Source organism: Tamandua tetradactyla, chromosome 7 (genome assembly GCF_023851605.1).
Source record: "Tamandua tetradactyla isolate mTamTet1 chromosome 7, mTamTet1.pri, whole genome shotgun sequence".
NCBI lineage: Eukaryota > Metazoa > Chordata > Mammalia > Pilosa > Myrmecophagidae > Tamandua > Tamandua tetradactyla.
This window is the reverse complement of record NC_135333.1, coordinates 11213771-11230716: the sequence shown is the minus strand read 5'-3', so window position 1 is coordinate 11230716 and position 16946 is coordinate 11213771. Positions and strand designations below refer to the sequence as shown.

General features: G+C 39.4%; 1 protein-coding gene and 1 non-coding gene across 2 annotated transcripts in view; one reads left to right on the top strand and one right to left on the bottom strand.

The window, feature by feature from the left end:
* FMN2 (formin 2) overlaps positions 1–16946 on the bottom strand; it is a 376404-nt gene that overhangs the window by 346801 nt on the left and 12657 nt on the right. The gene's annotated exons all lie outside the window — the stretch shown is intronic.
* Positions 9212–9330, top strand: LOC143643095 (U5 spliceosomal RNA). Its single transcript, XR_013156132.1, has one exon. It is a non-coding gene; the product is annotated as a U5 spliceosomal RNA (small nuclear RNA).

The window sequence follows — 16946 nt, the reverse complement described above, 5'->3', positions numbered from 1 at the left end:
TCCTAATTGCTGACAAACTGAACAGGGAGAGCCTCTGGGCTTTATCCATTTGCCTGAGACAATAAAATGTCTGAACTGAAATAGGATCTTTTAATATTGCAACATTCCCCTTGAGGAAACAGGAGATTTTTTTCCTACTACCTTTGATGATATATGTAACTATTTTGTTTTCCTTATTTAGTCAGCACAGGCCATCAATATATAATATGTAATTTGTGATAATTCTATCATAAACTTAAGCAATTGCTATTACTGTCTAACTATAGAGCTGCTTGTCAACAGCCTCATTCACTGAAATAACAGTCTGTTATTTTATTTTATTTGATAAACAATATGGGAATTTAGGGTCACTTTATTAGCTAGATATGTCTGAGCTGTAAGATCAAAGAAAAGTTTAACCCAATGAGACATCTGTTTAATTCTCATTTTGCATACAATAAAAGGCCTGGAAAACACAGAAACGTACATGGACAGTAGTAGAGGATGGTTAATTACAATCAAATAGAAATTAACAGGTCTATTTTCAAATCCAAAATGCTGCAAGTTTTACTGTAAGAGGAAGACTTTTACAGTGTAAAAGTCTGAGATTGTCTCGACAAAAGAAAACAGACAGGCAGTCAATGGTTGTGCCAATCAGGAAAAACAAGCTATAGGCCATAGGAGGATAACAAATCCCTCTCCCCAGCTACAGAGTAGAGGACCACAGTTCATTCAGGAACTCAGATAAAAAGGAGATCGAAATTCACTCAACTCCCAATGGAGTCATCAGAACTCATTGTCTATACAAGACACTCTTACCAATAGATCCCTTCCTCTGATCCCACCTTTAAGTTCAAAATTTTAGTGAGGAAGGAATAGCCTAAATATTTAAACTCCATAAAACACTTGCAGATAGGGTGCAGATTTGCTGGTGTTCTGAATCCCCAAAGTAAGTGTTTATAATGTGTCTTCATAATTTTTTTGTTGTTGCTGTTTTGTTTTGTTTTGCATGGGCAGGCACCAGAAATCGAACCCAGGTCTCTGGCATGGCAGGATAGAATTCTGCCACTGAGCCGCCATCGTATTGCCCTTCAAAATTTTATTGAAAAACTTGACTGCTCTGTGTGGTGAACTGAGACATTTGATGCATTTATGTTTCTTGGCTTGGAGAAAAGTAGTAAAAGAATGTGATTAGCATCAATTACAGTAAATCTGTCTACACTGAGAGAGAGCATTCAAAAAGTGACTGGCATAAAGAGTTCTCTGATTAGTCACTACATAGTTTATTAAAATGTATATCAATCTGGATTTCAACTTTGGCATCTATCAAGGCTTTTTTCTGGGGACAGAAAAAAAGAAGAAACTATCCAACTTCAATTAATCCAGATCTGAAAAGGACAAAAATAAACTGATAAATTTAATCTAATAAAATTAGCCAAGGAATGTCATAAGAACATATGTGACAGTAACTGGCAACTATTTTTCAGGATGTGGTAGTTAGATTCAGTTGTCAACTTGGCCAGGTGAAAGCACCTAGTTCTGTTGCTGTGGACATGAGCCAATGGTAGGTGAATCTCATCTGTTGCTAATTACATCTGCAGTCGGCTAGGAGGCGTGTCTGCTGCAATGAGTGACGTTTAACTTAATTGGCTTGTGCTTAAATGAGAGAACGCAATGTAGCACAGTCTAGCAGCTTGGCATTCCTCATCTCAGCAGTTGCAGCTCAGCCCGGGCCCTTGGAGATGGAGAAAGAAATCACCCCGGGGAAAGTTGTTGGAACCCAGGGGCCTGGAGAGAAGACCAGCAGAGACCATCCTGTGCCTTCCACGTAAGAAAAGAGCCTCAGTGGAAAGTTAGCTGCCTTTCCTCTGAAGAACCAACAAAATAAATCCCCTTTTATTAAAAGCCAATCCATCTCTGGTGTGTTGCATTCCGGCAGCTAGCAAACTAGAACACAGGATTTATGAAAGGTTATGGATTTCTTTGACCTTCTTTTTTTAAGGACTTTGAAACAATGTAAGGTTCAAAGGAAAAAATACAGAAATGTCAGAAGGAAAATGCTTTAAAAGAAAAGGAAAATTTTAATTTTAATTTATTAAGTTAAATCCATAAAAGTCAATCTAATAAATGACAGCTTCTAAAATACCCCTGGCCAAAGAAAATTTTAGTTAATGGTCATCTAGTCCTGTCTCTCCAGTTAGCACGTCGACAGATCTCCATCAAGCCTCTGTTTGAGCACTCCTGTCAAAACTGCCCATTCATTCCACGACTGGATACTATCAGGGACAGCCTCCCTTACGTTAAGTTGAAATCATATGCTACCAAATCCAGCTCCTTCATCCTGAACTCATTTAATGTTCTATTTGAATATTAATCTCTGGTTTCTATTTAAATATTAATCTCTGGTTTCTATTTGAATATTAATCTCTGGTTTCTATTTGAATATTAATCTCTGGTTTCAAATGTGTCCCTGTTCGTCAATGGGAGGCATTGAGCACTTTTAATGAAAGACATTACAAATACTCCTGGAAAGGCAGGGATGACTTTTAAAAATATTGTTGGAGGTATATTTTAACAGGATGTAGAGACTGCATGCATATGGGGAGAAGAAAGTGTGAGGCAGCATAGCTAACTTGCAGAACACCGAGTTTCTGGCTTAAGAAACTGGGCAAAGAGCTGTTTGTGCTGGATGGTTATAGCCAAGCTCCATAAGGGAGGTTGGGGCTAGAGGAAAACTAAGTTCAGTGTGGAATTATTCCCATATCTATATAAAGGTTTTTGGAAGGCAATAGGAAATTTCCATCTGGAATTCACAAGAGAGATGTGAACCAGAGTGTGCTGTATTTGGAGTCAACAACACACATAGAAAAGATTCCCCAGGGTGGATATTAAGATGGTCTACATCTGAAGGACAGCATTTAGTTAGTAAAGGTTAAGTGGAAAGAGAGGGCCATGCAAAGGCATTTCAAAAGCAGCCCCACTCATGCTGCCGGACTTTAAGGCATATTATGAAGCCACAGTGGTCAAAACAGCATGGTATTGGCATAAAGATAGATATATCGAACAATGGAATCAAATAGAGTGCTCAGATGTAGACCCTCTCATCTATGGACATTTGATCTTTGATAAGGCAGTCAAGCCAACTCACCTGGGACAGAACAGTCTCTTCAATAAATGGTGCCTAGAGAACTGGATATCCATATGCAAAAGAATGAAAGAAGACCCGTATCTCACACCCTATACAAAAGTTAACTCAAAATGGATCAAAGATCTAAACATTAGGTCTAAGACCATAAAACAGTTAGAGGAAAATGTTGGGAGATATCTTATGAAACTTACAATTGGAGGCAGTTTTATGGACCTTAAACCTAAAGCAAGAGCACTGAAGAAAGAAAGAAATAAATGGGAGCTCCTCAAAATTAAACATTTTTGTGCATCAAAGAACTTCATCAAGAAAGTAGAAAGACAGTCTACACAATGGGAGACAATATTTGGAAATGACATATCAGATAAAGGTCTAGTATCCAGAATTTATAAAGAGATTGTCCAACTCAACAACAAAAAGACAGCCAACCCAATTACAAAATGGGAAAAAGACTTGAACAGACACCTCTCAGAAGAGGAAATACAAATGGCCAAAAGGCACATGAAGAGATGCTCAATGTCCCCGGCCATTAGAGAAATGCAAATCAAAACCACAATGAGATATCATCTCACACCCACCTGAATGGCCATTATCAACAAAACAGAAAATGACAAGTGCTGGAGAGGATGCGGAGAAAGAGGCACACTTATCCACTGTTGGTGGGAATGTCAAATGGTGCAACCACTGTGGAAGGCAGTTTGGCGGTTCCTCAAAAAACTGAATATAGAATTGCCATACGACCCAGCAATACCATTGCTAGGTATCTACTCAGAGGACTTAAGGGCAAAGACACAAACGGACATTTGCACACCAATGTTTATAGCAGCATTATTTACAATTGCAAAGAGATGGAAACAGCCAAAATGTCCATCAACAGACGAGTGGCTAAACAAACTGTGCTATATACATATGATGGAATATTATGCAGCTTTAAGACAGAATAAACTTATGAAGTATGTAATAACATGGATGGACCTAGAGAACATTATGCTGAGTGAGTCTAGCCAAAAACTAAAGGACAAATACTGTATGGTCCCACTGATGTGAACCGACATTCGAGAATAAACTTGGAATATGTCATTGGTAACAGAGTCCAGCAGGAGTTAGAAACACGGTAAGATAATGGGTAATTGGAGCTGAAGGGATACAGACTGTGCAACAGGACTAGATACAAAAACTCAAAAATGGACAGCACAATAATACCTAATTGTAAAGTAATCACGTTAAAACACTGAATGAAGCTGCATCTGAGCTATAGGTTTTTTTTGTCTGTTTGTTTGTTTGTTTGTGTCTTTTTTCTTTTTCCTTTTCTTTTTTTTACTATTATTATTATTTTTGTTTTTTCTCTATATTAACATTCTATATCTTTTTCTGTTGTTTTGCTAGTTCTTTTCCTAAATCGATGCAAATGTACTAAGAAATGATGATCATGCATCTATGTGATGATGTTAAGAATTACTGATTGCATATGTAGAATGGAATGATTTCTAAATGTTGTGTTAATTTATTTTTTTTCTTTAATTAATAAAAAAAAAAAATTAAAATTAAAAAAAAAAAAAAGCAGCCCAAAGGTAAAAGCCAGGCTGGGGAGAAAGACATAATGGAAATCAAGGTATGGATATTTTCTCTGATTAGGTAGCGTATAATACAGTTGTTTAAAATGATGCTTTTGAAGCATTTTAATAATTAGAGGGATTTTAATTAATGCTGAATGTAAGGCACATCCCACTAAATTAAAATATTAATAATGTCTCTGGACTTCAGTGTTTTTGCTTCCCAAAGAAAGCACAGAAGATTCATAAAAGCTGATCATATACTAGGTCACAAAGGAAGCCACAACAATTTTTAAAGAATCCATAGGATGTATAATGTGTTCTATAATCATATGTCAATTATTTTGCTGTAAAAAATTGAAGACCACCTTTTAAATCCCATATGACTACAAACTATACATAGTATTAAATAACCTTTAGGCTTAAAACAGATCACAAAGGAAATCTTACAATATTCACAAATAAGAGGCACTGAAAACATTTTTCTTCTCCAACAATTACCAGTTAGAAATAATACAAAAATAAGATGCCATTCCCATTAGCAAAAAATATATGAAGTATCCAGAAACTAGCTCAGAAAAGAACACAAACCTCTGTAGAGAGAACTTTAAAACTCAAGGAAAAGGATGTATGTGATTATCTGAATAAACAAAGAAGTTTTTCATATTCTGAGATAAGAGGACACTTTTAAAGTGCAGTAGTTCCTCAATTTACTTTATATATTTAATAAAATTCCAATCAAAACAACACCATGACTTTTTAAGAAATTCAATGTATTCTAAATTTATATTTAAGGACACAAAAGCTATTAATAGCTAAGTCAGGTGCCTCTCACCTCTCTCTTCCATCTGGAATTCACAGGAAAGATCTGAGCCAGAAAACTGAAAGCATGAAAGTCCGCATGCCTTTCTTGCACATATACTTAATACAATTTTTGCCTGCTTACTCGATCTGTGCTGTGCCCTTGAATTTTTTCTTAGGATATGGTTAAGAACCTAGGAATTCAACGCCAGCAACACCTTTTGGCAAGCCAGCCAGGAGATACTTTTCCTCTCCGACCAAAAAGAATGGTGACTTATCGCTGTTGACTGGGAGAATGGGCCTTGTGCTTTCACTTTCCTTCTACCGTGACTCACTGCTCTCCTCTTCTATGTCCTCATGCTACTCCCAAACAGTGGGGATTCTCCCCCAGCTTCCCCAAGACACAATCTGGGTCTAGTCTGAGTTCTCCGGCTCCCTCCCTGGAGATGGCAGGAGCCTGTCTCCATGCTGCACAGATCCAAAGACACTCAGGATGATGGTGCGAGTGCCATTGAGACCTGGCTGGGGGCTTCTCCCATGTCATGCATGAGTCTAACGGGAACCAAATCAACTCCTGTTTCTCTCTCCTCAGTTCTTGGAGACTTCCCCACACTCTCTTCTTTCCTCCCCTCTGAAGACTACCTCTTGACTCTCACTTGCCTAACAACATTTCCTACTTCTTCAGACCCTGACTCCCATTGTATCTGTTCCTCTTTTTACTTCTTCGACAGAGATCCTCTCTCCTCCACGAGAGTCTCCTACTTTCTCCTCTGTCTCCCTCTCCTCCACGAGAGTCTCCTACTTTCTCCTCTGTCTCCCTCTCCTCCACGAGAGTCTCCTACTTTCTCCTCTGTCTCCCTCTCCTCCACGAGAGTCTCCTACTTTCTCCTCTGTCTCCCTCTCCTCCACGAGAGTCTCCTACTTTCTCCTCTGTCTCCCTCTCCTCCACGACAGTCTCCTACTTTCTCCTCTGTCTCCCTCTCCTCCACGAGAGTCTCCTACTTTCTCCTCTGTCTCCCTCTCCTCCACGACAGTCTCCTACTTTCTCCTCTGTCTCCCTCTCCTCCACGAGAGTCTCCTACTTTCTCCTCTGTCTCCCTCTCCTCCACGAGAGTCTCCTACTTTCTCCTCTGTCTCTCTCTCCTCCATGAGAGTCTCTTACTTTCTCCTCTGTCTGGCTTTACATGCCTTCTGAGACATTCCATCTTCTGCACGCAGGATTCTGAGCTAAGGATTCTTGTACCGACCACAGTGTTATCTTTGACATTCTAGGGAGTCACCTCTTTAGTTTATGCCCGTGGGAACTGAGTACTTTCCAGTGCGAGTGTCTCCCCTCCAGAACGTGATCCTTTAGTCTCTACTGAGACCCAATGGGGCCAAATATAAAGCTTTTCTTCTTCTAGAGCACACTCACTTTTTAGCCCTCAGGAAAGAAGAAACTGGAAGATGAAGGTATTCCTGGGGACACTGTTCTACCCTTCCCTCAGGTGGGACAGGCTCCCACCTTGGAAGCATAGGTCTATTCATCTCTTGGGGAGAACGTCCCAGGGACACCCAGAGATACTCCCCATGTCCCCAAAGCATTGGGCCAGCAAAGAGGAAAGACAACCCAAGAGCCTTGTCCTAGAATTCTTCCAGCAAGGCCTTGGAAACCCCCAGAAGCATAGGTCCAGAGAGCTCACATGAAAAGTATCCTTGGGACGCCCAGGGACTTTACTCACAGTGCTCCCAAGATGTGGGCAGGGAGGGAAGAGCCCAGCTCTGATGCACAGTGGGACACCAAGTGGTCACACTGGAAGTAGTAATGCTCCTCTTTTTCTCTTCCAGAAAAAATGGGAAATGCCAACAGTCATCATAAGCTAGAAAATGGGAAAGCATAACCTTCCAGTAGGACATCAATTACTTTAACACACTCCAGTTAAATTTACTCTGTAGAAGACAGAGACAGTGGTCCTTTGCAGCTACTGCCATAAGTTGAACATGTTCTCTAGTCTTTCGCTTACCTCTTTTTGCCTTCTCCTCCTCCTTGGCCTTGTGTTGACTGTTAAATACAGAAAAGGCAGTTTCTAACAGTTCATTAGTGGGAGTCTGTGAGTCCGTGAGGAGCTTTTGTAGCTGTTTCCAAATATCAGGGGCAGAGTGGCTAATGAAACAGGTACCCAGCAAAATCGGACCTTCCTGGGAGTCTGGGTGTACATTAATATATTTTTTCAGGGCTTTTACCAATTTCCCCTGGAATGGGGCCAGGTTTTCCTTTTCCTCTAGAGTGATTTCCCTTAGTTTATTATGATTAACTGATTTGGTGACATATTTTCTCATGTCTTTTCGTAAACAATCTTAAAAGGGGATCATTCAGAAGATCTTTTGCTTTAATAGAAATTGAGACATGGGCATAAAAACAAGTAACAAGACCCTCTCAGGTCCTCATCTTGATACAGAACCACAGATATCTGGGCATAGAGAATGCAAAGGACCACCGTCACCTAGGAGAAAGAATTCCTTAAACAAGGCCCAAAATAGCACAAGCCATAAGTGGAAATTACATAACATATTTCTGTTCAAAAAAGAACACTATAAATTTAAAAGAAGGTTGAAATACCAGGAGAAGACAAGAGAACTGCAACATTTAAAACTGATTGTATGTGTGAAAGATTCAATGATCACACAGAATTGAATCACTTCAAACAGTTAAAATGGGAAGAGATTTATTCCTCAAGTGTTGTTTCGTTTATAGGCTCTTGGAGGGGCTGAACGAAAAGATTTTAGAATCCTTTTAGAAACTACACAAAGCCACAGCATAGAATCAGGCCACTGAAGACGCTGCTGCTGCTTCTATGACCCAAAGCCCTTGGCTCTAAAAGCACTGCTGCTAGGTCAGGAAGGTGCACGACCTGGGCTCCACTGCTGCCAGCCACAGCTGGGTGGATGCACCATACCCACCCCATCGGGAGCAGTACCGCCTGGACACTAGACCTCTACTCTCAGCTAACGCTGAAAGAATCTAACGGCTCCTCAATGTGGTTGAAAATATAAATTAAGAGTCAACCCTACACTTCATTTGGGCATTCCAAATCTCGGGTGAACTGCTGATCCAATTGGTCAGAGCAAAATCACATCTGGAAGGCAACCTGCAAGGGATTCTGAGGCATGCCACATTTTGATTTCTGGCTCCTAAAGTAAGGAAAAAACACAAAAAAGAAGGAAGCCCAGATATATGCTTAGTGCCAATCCATTATATCCCTAACATTGGTAATAGAATAATATCTAGAATACACAAGGAACCCCTGTGAATAAACAAGGAAAATAAGGAAATCCTATAGAAAAATGTGTAAAGGATATGAACAGACAGTTCATAGAAATGTAAACCTGGGTAAAAACTGAAAAGATTTTTTCAAATGCATCAGATAAATTCAACATAAAAAGTAAAGCAATGAGATATCACTTTCATTCACTGGATTAGTGAAAATGAGAAAACTAGATAATGCCAATTTGCTGTGCTAATGGGACATAAACTGTGGATCATACTCTGGAAACTAATCTGGAAGCACTTCAACAAATTAAATAGATGTTTATTTTATGACCTAGCAATTCCATTCCTGAACATAACCCCAGAGAAGTTCTCACACAGTACCCCATTGGGAATATGCATCACAGTGCTGTCTGCGGTGACAGGGAACTACAGGCACTGAGCTGTCCATCACTGTGCAAATGCTTAAATAAAATATGTGGAGTGATAATCTGGTTTCTCTTCAGGTAGTATAGTAATCTTTCGCCTCTTACTAAGGATTTCCATGAGGAGGAACAATTCTGAGTTTATACCCAATTTTTCGAGGCCTTGCCATATATATGGAATGCACCTAGAGCTGTCACATTGCACAATCCTAGGGGACATTATTCACAGGCAATAAAAGGTGAATAGCTCCCCCTGGTGTTATATACCCAATAGTACTCTCACTTTTTGGAATACTAGATAGCACTAAGAAGCAATCAACTACATAGATACTCACCCAAAGAATTTATATACTTTTTCAAAGCTTTCTGAGTTAGAACAACAAACAAACAGAATGAGATCTCCAGTTCAGTGTTTGTACATATTAAAACTAAACATACACAGAAAAACTACATACTTTTTACCATTTCAAAAACAGTAATCAGACACATAAATGCAGTTCCCTATGTCTGCAAAGGGAATCAGAATGAGAAACGAAGATGTCTAGGGATAAATAAACAAGACAAAATGAGGAGTTTTACATGGACTAATGATTAGTGTGTTATAAACTGAGGAATATGAATAAATGGGCTCTGTTTTCCTGAGAACCAGGGAAAGAAAAGCAATATTACCTAACACCATACAGAAAGAACATGAGACATCTGAAGAACGAGTGAAGTAATTAAGACAGTAAGGGATGGTAGAGAGATTGACCAACAAGGAGAAGACAAAACTACAGAGGACTACAAGACATATTAAAGAATTTAAACCATATTACGGGCAAGAAGGAATCATCAAAAAGTCTCTAAACTAGGATTGACCAGCTCATATTTGTATTTTAGTTTACTCTGCTTGCCTTGTAGAGAATGGATTAGAGAAGAGCCAGACTTCTGGATAAGGAGAATGCTGAGGAGACAATGACAGTGACTTGAATTAAGTAGGGTAGAGAAAAAGGGAACAGGAATTGGAAGCTATATTTAAGAAAATGATAAGGAAAATGCAAAGATTAACTGGGTGTCCAGTATGAGGATGGAGGAATCAAGGAATATGGAAAGATGGTATGCTGGTGCCTTGACTGGAGAACTTAAGGGAAAGGAGTTGTGAGGGCAAGGGAAATGATGAGCACAGTTTTAGATACACTGAATATCCTAGACCTGGACAGTATTTAAGTGTGATATGGGACAGAAATACACTTTCCATAACTGGAGCCAAGACAGTAGATTAGAAAAGAAACTGGTCATTCAACCTTATGGGCTTAGTCTAAAGCTAAACCCAAGGTCTCATGCTCAATCCTTTATTATCCCAAAGATGATGGTAGTGAAAATGATTTATGAATTTAGAATCAAATGAGGCTCCTAAAATAATCCAGGTAAGAGAGTAAAGGCTTCTAGCATCACACCTTCACCTATGTCACATTCTCAACCCAGTCAAATGTCTCCACCTAAATTACTTCAGGTCTTGTTCAACCTACATGCACACCCCCATAATACTGGGCCCAACCTAGTTAACACACTTCTGCGTTTTGCTAAGTAAAGTAGAGACTGATCAAATCCTCTATCCTAAAATGGACTGCCAGGGTACTTTCAAACATTTTACATACCCAAAACCATTTAACCAAAATAACATGCAAGGGCAGTAAAATATAATCACTTGCATAAGAACATCTTGAGCAGCTGTAAAATGTAACACCTCCCATAGAGAATCATATGCCTTATCCTCTCCAGAAGACATGTATCGGTCTAAAGCTTAAAAAAGGAAAACTAAATAGAATCACGTGTCTACAAGTACAGAAGCTAAAAAAAAAAAAAAGGAGTTGTAAAAGGTTATTTCCATTGTTATTCCTTTGCTTTCCTTACTCTTTCAAAAGGTAAGAATTTTATGTTAACAGAGAATCACTGTTTACAAAACTTTCTATAGAGTATCCAAATTCTTTTATTTGGAATTCTGAAATAGTTTTATTCTATTTCATTTGTTTTTTAATGGGATTGAACAAAATGCACTTACTTAAGGTCAATAACAGTTAAAAAAATGTTTTAAGTAAAATTCTATGTGTTCTCAGAACATTTGTCCTTCTTGTCTCTAGGAAATTTTTATGACAAAGCAAAATTCTAAATAGAATACCCCAGATTTATAAAAATTATTTGAGGAAGCATATGTAATAGTAGGGGAAATTGAAAACATAAAAATGAACATATTAAAATAAAAGAATTAGTAGTATTAGTTTATTGAATAGTCATGGCCTTTAAACTATGAAAGAAAAATGCAAAACCTATCCTCCATCCAAGAACAGGAGAAGTCATATTGCAGATAATGAGTCTAAAAGGACTTGCTCAGTGTATTTGGTGGCAATATTAAATTCCACATTCCTCTAAATCCACAACTTTCTCTTTCATATTTCTGAAGCAGGATCAACCACCACACTCAATCACAGCTTCAGTGTTCAAAACTAAAACCAGGTTCACACAATAGCAACCCAACCAAGCTAATTCTTCTTTAGTATCAGCAAAAAATAGATCAAAACTATCAAGGTCAAAACATCACTGTTCTTGAGTTCTGGGAAGGTGGTGGAATAGGATAGGTCAAGTTCATCTCTGCTCCAAGGGACAGCTAAAGAAGGAACAGGAAGGCGACTGAGACAGCGATTCTTGGGTTAAGTAACTTGGGAGGGTCTTTTACACCACCTAGGGAAGACCTGGTTGCAAAAGCTGCAGAATCGAGATGCAGAGAACCAGAGACCATCTTGTTGGTGCAGGCAGCCTAATGCACCCTTTTCCAAACAGAAGCCCGGAGGCCTCAGGAGTGCACGGACGAATGGGAAAACTGGGACTAGGAAGTAAGACAAGCCACATTCCTTGAACACACTAACCTCAAGAGCACCACCTCCACCCCAACCCACAACTCACCCCCCACCCCACATAACTGCACAGTCTCACCAGGGCCGCGTCTACCTGACATCACCTGCCCCTGCCCCACATCCATAACCCCTGTGACCTGTGCCCTGACCCTACACACACCCACACCCACATCCTAGGCCCCCTGAACCCTTTCCCCTGCGTAAGGACACCCCCACGCCCTGTCTTCCCTGTGCCCCAAACTCTGTGCCACCTATCCCACACCCTGACACACAAGACCCATGCCTCGCGTGCCCACCCACCTCCTGGCTATGCACCAACCTTCATGCATCCACACAGCCCCTCCCGTCCATCTCTCACTGCGCTCTACCTCGGTGTCCCCCACGCACCAACCTGCTCCTGTGCTCCAAGGCCTGCCTGAGCTGCACACCACCCCCACGGACCACACACAGCACCCCACTTCCCATGCTCACAGGCATCAGCATTGCATCCCCAACCTGTGTCTAATACCAGCGCTGCAACCCATCACCACACTGCTGGGCCCTGACCCATGCCCCACACCCCGCCCCACATCTATTCCACAAATACAAAGGTTTAGACTACTGAAGGAGATCAACTTCCAAAGGAACCCTATCAAAATACTTACATGCCTTGAAGGCAACACAAGATCACTAAGCCTATCAAGATGCAGACAGGTATAACCCTGCATAATGACTAAGTGAAAACACCAGAGGAGACACAGACTTTAGAAAAACTAATCAAAGATGTTCATATAACTCTAGTTAAATAAAATCAGTGGGATGGCTAATGACATAAAGGAGATCAAGAAGATAGCAGAAGAACATAAAGAGGAATTTGAAAGAATAAACAGAAAAACAGCAGATATCGCAGAGATTAAAGTTTCTGTTGAACAAATAAAAAACATATTAGAGACACACAACAGCAGATTTGAAGAGACAGAATAAAGAATAAATGAACTACAGGACAGGATAACTGATTTCAAACACTCAAAACAGTAAATGGCAAAAACGATGGAAGTTTTTTAATTGGATCTCAGGGAAATGATGGACAAAACAAAGCACACAAATATAAAAATCACTGGTGTCCCAGAAGGAGAAGAGCAGAGTAAAGGGATAGGAAGATTAGTTGAGGGTATAATGGGGGACAACTTTCCGACTCATAGAAAACATAGATATACAAGTCAGAGAAGCTCAGTGAACTCCAAACAGAATAAATCCAAATATGCCTTTCCCAAGACACATACTAATCAGCCCGTCAAATGTTGAAGAGAAGCAAAAAATTCTGAAAACGGCAAGAGAAAAACAATCTACTACATACAAAGGACACCACATAAGACTGAGTTCTGTGGTGTCAGACCCAACTGGCACCATGGAGGTGAGAAGGCAGTGGCAGGAAACATTTAAGATCCTGAAAGTGAAAGATGTCCAGCTAATAATTCTTTACACAACCAAACTGTCCTTCAAAACTGAAGGAGAGATTCAAATTTTCACAGACAAACAAATCCTGAAAGAATATGTCAACAAGAAATTGGCCCTACAAAAAATACTAAAGGGAGTTCTGCCAGTTGAAAAAAAAAGACAAGAGAGGGAGGTATGGAGGAGGGCACAGAATTGAAGAGTACCAGTAAGGGCAACTTAAAGGATAAAAAGAGAAAGAGGGAAAAGAATATATAGATTTGACAAACAAAATCAAAAAGGTAAGATTGTGGATTCAAGAAATGCCTTTTCAGTAATAACCTTGAATGTTAACAGACTGAACTTATCAATTAAAGGATACAGATTGGCAGAATGGATTAAGAAATATAATCCAGCTATATGCTGCTTACAAGAGACTCATCTTAGACAAAAGGCTACAAATAGATTGAAAGTGAAAGGATGGAAAATGTGTTCCACACAAACACCAAAAGAAAGCAGGAGTAGCTATACTAACACTGGACAAAATAGACCTCAAATGTAAAGACATCATAAGAGACAAAGAAGGACACTATACATTAATAAAAGGGACAATGCATCAAGAAGAAATAACAATCATAAATGTTTATGCTCCTGGGGCAGTGCAATGGTGGCTCAGAGGTAGAATTCTTGCCTACCATGCTGGAGACCTGGGTTCGATTCCTGGAGCCTGCCCATGCCAAAAAAAGATGTTTATGCGCCCAATAAAGGAGCTCCAAAGTACACGAGACAGACACTGCAAAACTGAAGGGAGTGATAGATGTTTTAACAATAATACTACGAGACTTCAATACACCACTCTCCTCTACAGACAGAACAACCAGACGGAAGATCAACAGGAAACAGAGAAGTTAAACAACTTCATAAATGAATTAGACCTAACAGACATATGTAGGTCATTATACCTCCAAATACAAGGATATACATTCTTCTCTAACTCTTGTGGAACATTCTCCAGGATAGATCATATGCTGGGGCACAAAACAGGTCTTTACAAATTTAAAAACACTGAAATTATTCAAAGCACTTTCTCTGAGTACAATGGAATGAAGCTGGACCTCAATAGCCACTAAAGAATGAGAACATCCACAAATATATGGAGATTAAATAACACACCCTTAAATAACCAGTGGGTCAAAGAAGAAATTGCAAGAGACATCAGTAGCTATCTGGAGATGAATGAAAATGAGAATACAACATATCAGAGCTTATGGGGTGCAGCAAAGGCTGTGTTAAGACAGAAATTTATTGCCCTAAATGCCTATATTAAAAAAGAAGAAAGAACAAAAACCAAGGAGTTAACTGCTCACCTGGAGAAACTTGAGAAAGAACAGCAAACTAACCCTAAAACAAATAAAAGAACAAAAATAACAAAGATGAAAGCAGAATTAAATGAATGGGAGAACAAAAGAACAATAGAAAGAATCAATAAAACCAAAAGTTGGTTCTTTGAGAAAATCATTCAAATCGATGGACTACTCAAGGCTGAAAGAGGAAAAAGAGAGAGGATGCAAATCAATAAAATCAGAAATGAGAGGGGGGTCATTACCACAGACCCTGAGAAAATTAAAAAAAAATCATAAGAGGGTACTATGAACGACCATATGCCAACAAACTAGACAACTTAGAACAAATGGACAAATTCCTAGAAACACACGAACAAGCTATATGGACTCAAGAAGAAATATAAGATCTCAACAAACCGATCACAAGTAAACAGATTCAAATAGTTACCAAAAATCTTTCTACAAAGAAAAGCCCAGAGCCAGATGGCTTCACAGGGGAATTTTATCAAACATCCCAAAAAGACTAACACCAATTCTGCTGAAACTTTTCCAAAAAATTGAGGAAAAAGGAACACCATTAACTCATATTATCAAGCTAAAAACACTTTAACACCAAAACCAGGTAAAATGCTGCAAGGAAGTTGCACATATTTCCAAACATTTTTAAAATGAAAAGGCCCTCTGGTGTTCTCCTCGTTCTGTGCACTTTGCTGTTGGTGTGACAAGACATTGAATGTTACCAGCGTTTTTTGTTGTTTGTTTTTTTGTTTGTTTTTTTTTTGTTTTGGTTTGGTTTCTAATTGGTAAGGTGGTGTTAATCATGGTTTTTGGCTAGAAATCCTGTTATCAGCTGCACATATCTACAGTCTGTAAAAAATGAATGACAGGATGGAAATTCTCAGAAGGTCCATGGTCAGCGTTGAGATGATAGCAGAGATGCCTTTTGGCAGGGCAGCAGCTCAGCGCATGCACTGGAAAGCTGGACCTGTTAACACTGCAGTGGACATCCATCTACCTTCAGGTTGTCTTGCTTTGTATATAGGGACATAGCATTCTGCTGCCATTTGTAGCTATGGAAGGTGGGGAGTCAAATGGCATGGGGGTCAAATGGCATTTGGATTTCTTTAGTTAAGGGCTGTAGTTTTAAAACTGTTTTTCAGCAAACTGTAGAACTCTTCATTGACAGCAAAGCGAAGAGCCCACTGCATCAAAGTTCAAGAACCTTCTGTACTTAAACATAATTTGCAACAATCTCTTATTTTTTTATGTTCAGAATGCTGAGATGTTTTTGAAGTTAAATAAACAGTATTATGTTTTTAAAAAGACTGTAGCTGTCAGAGTGACTACAAAAAAAACAAGAACTAACTATATGTTACCTATAAAAAAGTTGCTTTACATAAAGAGATACAAAGATGGATTCAAAGTTAAGGGATGGTGAGTACATCCCAGAGTATGTTGGCAGTTAATTAAAAAGTACTGGCAATGTCCCTTGAGTGATGGGGAAAAAATATGGAACTTTTAACCTTTATTACCAGCGAAACCGCTGATACTATCTGAAATCTTAGGGACTCCCAAATCAATAGGCCAAGCCCTTGATCTTGAGACTTGCTTTTGTAAAGCTTATTTCTGCAGTGGAGAAGGTAAGCCTACCTAGAGTTATGCCTAAGAGTTACTTCCAAAAAACCTCTTTTGTTGCTGAAATGTGGTCTCTCTCTCTCTCTAAGCCCAACTCTGAAAATAAAATCATGTCCCTATGGGGGCATGATATCCAGGGGTGAAAGTTTCTCTGGCAAAGTAGAACATGACCCTCAGAGACAAACCTGGCCCTGGTACCATCGGATCAACAATGCCTTCCTGACCAAAGTGGAAAAAGAAATGTAACAAAATAAGGTATCAGTAGCTAAGAGAGCTCAGAGTCAAGAGGCTATTCTGGAGGATACTATTAGGTAATTGCTCATTACTACGATTTGCCAAACCCCAACCAAAACCATTCCTGTTAACCCTAAAGAACACATAGGACTCTATCTGAGATTCTACAAAAGTTTCACACACTAAGATTACAACAACCTCCAGATGATTCCTAGGCCAGATAAGTCCTGAAACCCAGAGGGCCCAGCCTCTCCAGAACATCAACTAGTTCCATCCCCCA